Source organism: Triticum dicoccoides, chromosome 1A (genome assembly GCF_002162155.2).
Source record: "Triticum dicoccoides isolate Atlit2015 ecotype Zavitan chromosome 1A, WEW_v2.0, whole genome shotgun sequence".
Classification (NCBI taxonomy): domain Eukaryota; kingdom Viridiplantae; phylum Streptophyta; class Magnoliopsida; order Poales; family Poaceae; genus Triticum; species Triticum dicoccoides.
Window position 1 is genome coordinate 536,990,718 of NC_041380.1, and position 5,542 is coordinate 536,996,259.

Genomic DNA, 5,542 nt, shown 5'->3' on the forward strand with positions numbered 1-5,542 from the left:
GACAAATTAACCTTTCCCCAAGAGTAATTACAACAGAGAGGCATTAGAAATGTATCAGAATAATAGCATGTAGACCAACAAGGAATGCTGGTTTGATGTCAAAAGATTATCCTAGTTCCACGGTTCCTCCACAGATCATGGCTATACCTGTGTTGTGAAAGTGCAAGAAATTTTGCCAACAAAGAAGACGGCAGTTAATCAAGAATAACTGAAACTTGATGCATATAAATATATCTGACAAGGATTGAAAATTGATATTGGTATAAAGAAATAGGGGACAAAAACACTCCATAGATAGTTAGAACTATGCAATACATCAGCGACACCGAATGTATATTTTTCCCAGTAAAAGCACAAACAAATGTGCATCTTACTTGCACGACATAATTATGGCAGAAAAACAGTAGCATCTCTAGTCCTGCATCCGTAAGGCTGAAGCGCTCCTTGTGTAATGCACCTGACTACGCTTGAAAATGCCATTATCATTCAAAAAATTGACAACAGTCTATAAAGGCTACTCTACAATAAATCGGATAACTCCATGAATGCAAACCTTCGTTCACCACATATTCTAAAACATAAAACTTTTGAAAGAAAGGAGAAGACAAATATATTCATTTATTTTCAAGTCTCCAATGGCACAAACAATACAAAGAATGACATTAAATGGCTGTTTCGGATTACTGAAAACATTTCCACAATCTAAATTATCATTTCTCATAAATGAACGAAGAAACCATTTCCCCATTGCGTACAAAGTGAAGAAGTACCGAAGCAGTTTTGACATGAAAACAAAATGAAGATTCAACTACTGATATGGTGAGAACTACATAATGGATATTAAGTATGCAAACTACAGATAAAAGCATGGGTTTTGTACTGTTCAAAGTATATAACATTAGGTATCTAGGGTGTATAACATCGCTAGAAAGTTCAGAACATGGCCAAGATGCACAAACTATAACTAAAACATAGTTGTGCTTAGGCAATTCTAGTTACAACTTTGACTAAGTGTATAGAAAAAACTATTTATTTCTACAATACCAAACATGTATATTCTGAAAATATAACTCATGATGTATCCAATGATGTGCATTTGGCATTCTAGATGTACCCATTTTTCTCTATAAATATGGTCAAAGTTTGTAATGTTTGACTTTTAAAATAATCTATAGGCACTACATTATGGAACGGAGGGAGTAGTAGTAAGAAATCGATATAGCCACAGGAACAGAGAGTATCTAGGGAGGCTTGTGAGGGACTCGTTAAGAAAAATGGGCGGTGCTTTGGACACAGTACAGTCACATATCTACTACTGTTCATGTTATTCACATATATTCTGTTTGGAACGCATATTATCATTGCTTGAGTGGGTGATATGTGAAGTCATATGTAACACGTAGTACCTATGACAACGAAGCTAAGATTGTAATATGATGGTAGGTCTTGTAGCGTCCCCAATAGGATCCTCTGGTTCACTTGCTCGTGTTGTTGGTTATGCGGCTGTTGCCTGTTTCACCATCCGCGTCAAGAACACCAGGTTCACGTTCATGCAGAAGAATGCTATCATCACCCGGCCCTGCAAAAATCAAATAAACAGATCACCAAGCTCTAAGATCTGCCGAAATCAGTTGACCACAGCCAACATGAACATGACCTGTATCTATAATAGCTAAACAGTTCATCCCCACTATTCTATTTCTTTTGACATGTAAACTATCCACCTCATCACTTGTGCCACCTCAGCATCTTTGTTCCAATGATCAACAATCTAGGGTGTATAACATCGCTAGAAAGTTCAGAACATGGCCAAGATGCACAAACCATAACTAAAACATAGTTGTGCTCAGGCAATTCTAATTACAACTTTTATTTAATGATAGTAGTAAGAAATCGATATAGCCACAGGAACAAAGAGTATCTACGGAGGCTTGTGAGGGACTCGTTAAGAAAAATGGGCGGTGCTTTGGATACAGTACAGTCACATATCTACTACTGTTCATGTTATTCACATATATTCTGTTTGGAACGCATATTAACATTGCTTGTGTAGGTGATATGTGAAGTCATATGTAACACGTAGTACCTACGACAACGAAGCTAAGATTGTAATATGATGGTAGGTCTTGTAGCGTCCCCAATAGGATCCTCTGGTTCACTTGCTCGTGTTGTTGGTTATGCGGCTGTTGCCTGTTTCACCATCCGCATCAAAAACACCAGGTTCACGTTCATGCAGAAGAACGCTATCATCACCGGGCCCTGCAAAAATCAAATAAACAGATCACCAAGCTCTAAGATCTGCCGAAATCAGTTGACCACAGCCAACATGAACATGACCTGTATGTAATATATTATTTTTTAAATAAGAGGACATCAGGACAGGCAATTGTCACCATCATGCATTCATGCTGAAGGAGGTTCTGTTGCCTGAGTGAAAAAGAATGGGGGAGGCAGCATATATACACGTACCATCACCTGCTATGATTGTCTGAACAGAAACTGAAGAATGATTGCCTCTTCTCCCTTCTCCCTGGCAGACAAATCGCCCATGTCGGCTGGATCGACCGATCCCCTCGTCGCCAGCGGCGGCTGGATCGACCCTCATCTGTCTCGTCTCTGTCTCCTGGGCCGATCTGGCTGTATGGTTACAAACTTTGCTTCTTCTTGCTTGTTTCACAGACATGCAAAACACCTTTTACTTGCTTGCCTTGCTCTCACGTGCCAGCCAATGTGGTTGTTTGTTAAGCTATGAAACACAGCAAAGGTAAATTTTAGAACAATGTTAATAGCATCGCCCAACGACCTACCCAAGCAAGACCTTGAATTACTGAAAGTGAATTACAGTATGTCGATGTGTAAGTGATAGCTAATCTCTGCATCCATATCGCACAAAGCCACAATCGTGGCACTCTCGCCTAAACCTGCTCCATGCTCGAACCAATCTATCATCTTGTACGATTCAGAGCCAACCAAATTATACGTGCTGACACGATTCACCCACCAAGGAAATCCGACAGTGAACACCCGCCGCACATCACGGGGATTGGAAAGAGGATGGGATCGCGGGCATGTATGTACCTAGACGCATCATGGTCGATCGAATGAAGGGAGGACAGAGACGGGTTTTGATCAAGGGATGCGACCATGGTGGCGTCGAGTGGTGCTATTCCTCTCACTGTCTCACCTTCGACATGGATGGAGAAGCGGGACAGGGCGGTGGGGGAGAAATGGGAGGTAGCATCGGGGAGGCGGGGGAGAAAGGGGGGATCGAGGAGGAGAGGATTGCTCCACCGCCTACCTTTGCGTGGAGACGGAGTGGCGGCCTTGGCCAGGGTCTTGGACGTGGTTGGGGGAGGGGAGGGGAAGGGAGGCGATGATGTTGGGTTCGGAGTTCTCGGAGGCGCGCGGGAGACGAACCTGGCCGGGGTCTTGGCCGTCGCCGCCGCCGCGGCCGAGGACGCGGGCCTTGCGGGGGTCTTGGTCGTCGCCGCGGCAGAGATCGCGGGGAAGAGCCGCATGGCCGCTCGGCCCGCTCGACTGCTCGAGGCCTGCCACCACCGTGCACCCAGGCGAGGCGTTCCTCGGCGACGGACCCTCTTCTCTCTCGCGCGGCGACCGAACCGATCCGCTCGTCTCTGTCGAGCGAATGATTTGTTTTTCGTCGGCCAGGACCGAACCGTTCGGCGGCCCTTCTCGCGTAATGGGTTAGTTCTTTGGGCCGGGAGAAACGGCCCAAATAACCAGAAGGCTCAGATTTTCGTGAAGAGAGTGGGAGCAACTAATTAACGAGCGCTTCTTCGGGAGCCTCGCAACGATCAGCGCCACTTGGCGCACTCTCAGCCATTCGCCACGTGTCGCACTCTGGATGTTCCCTCCTGATTTTGTTTTTTTTATTTTTTGCACGTGTTTTCGGACTTTTTTCCTGGTTATTTTCAACATTTTGGTTTTCTCCCGGTCTTCCTTAGCCTTCCGATAAAAAAATTTCGAAAAAAAAATTCCCACGAAAAAAACGCGTTTTTTTTCCCTTTCGCAAAAGTCACGTTTTTTTCGCAAGAGGCACGGTTGTGCTTTAGCGAGAGTTACGGCCGTGCCTTTCGGAAATGAAAAAAACACGTTTTCTGTTTTTTTTCTTTCGCGAGAGTCACAGTTTTGCTTCCGCGAGAGGCCGGTTATGCTTTCGCGAGAGTCACGGCCGTGCCTCTCGGAAAGGGAAAAACAAAATGCGTTTTCTATTTTTCTTTTTCGTTCGCGAGACTCACGGTTTTGCTTCCGTGAGAGGCACGGTTGTGCTTTCGTGAGAGTCACGGCCGTGCCTCTCGGAAAGGAAAAAACAAAACGCGTTTTCTGTTTTTCTTTTTCGTTCGCGAGAGTCACGATTTTGCTTCCGCGAGAGACACGGTTGTGCTTTCGTGAGAGTCACGGCCGTGCCTCTTAGAAAGGAGAAAATACGCGTTTTTTGTTTTTTTTTCTTTTGTAAGAGTCACGATTTTGCTTCCGCGAGAGGCGCGGTTGTGCTTTCGCGAGAGTCACGGTCGTGCCTCTTGGAAACGGGAAAAAACGTGTTTTCTGTTTTTTCCTTCCACGAGAGTCACGGTTTTTCTTTCACAAGAGGCACGGGTGTGATTTCACGAGAGGCACGGGCGTGCCTCATTCGGAAAGGGAAAAAAACCATGCTCCAGGTTCGGTTTTTTTGTCTGGATTTTTCATGAAAAAAAGTTCGTTAAAACCTATCAACATGGGATCTAGTTTTGAAGATCTCGACGCGAGGAATCCAATGATGAAAACGGTTCGAGATTTAGACGCACGGTTTAAAAGATAAAATGTTTTGAATAAACGGATCTACGAAAAAAAAAGAAAAACTCCCAGATTACTGTAAGTGGCGTGCTGTATGTACACCACTTATTGCAACCTGAGAAAATGGAGTGTTTTTTACAACGAGTATTCCTTAATTAGTGATTTCGGTGAAGAGTGGCTGCCGTTCAGGACAGTTGGGCCAGAAAAATATAAGTGCGGTGGAGGCCGGAGTACACCGGATTTTCTATATGGCGCATAGGGCGCCGCCGAGCGACCTGGCGCGCAACCCATGGAGCGCTGGGCGTTCGTATGGGACGGCCCATATACCGTTTATCTTTCTTTTTTGTTTTTTCTTGAGTTCTTTACTTTTCTTCTTCTTTTTTTTCTTTTCTGTTTCCCTTTTTCTTTTTCTATCCAAATCCGTGAACATTTTTTGTAGCAAAATAAAAATATGCTCGTCAATGTGTAAAAACGCTCAATGATTCATGAAATTCCTTTTTTCATCATCGGGTTTAAAAAATGTTCAACAAAATTCAAAATTTATTCATCAAATTCAAAAAATGTTTATCAAATTCGAATTTTGTTCATTGATTTAAAATATTCTTCATCAAATTCGAAATTTGTTCAGTGATTTCAAAAATTGTTCACTAAAGTCATAATTTGTTCATCGATTTTCAAAATTTGTTTATCATCAATTTCAAAAATTGTTCACCACATTCAAAAAAAAATTCTTTTCTTTCCAAATTCG

At 43.2% G+C, this 5,542-nt stretch overlaps 1 long non-coding RNA gene across 1 annotated transcript; it reads right to left on the minus strand.

Moving 5' to 3' along the window:
* Positions 1–1,375: 1,375 nt before the first annotated feature.
* Positions 1,376–2,738, minus strand: LOC119321010. Its single transcript, XR_005155091.1, has 3 exons — positions 2,470–2,738; positions 2,087–2,259; positions 1,376–1,579 (listed from the first exon to the last, which is right to left on the minus strand). It is a non-coding gene; the product is annotated as an uncharacterized LOC119321010 (long non-coding RNA).
* Positions 2,739–5,542: the final 2,804 nt, after the last annotated feature.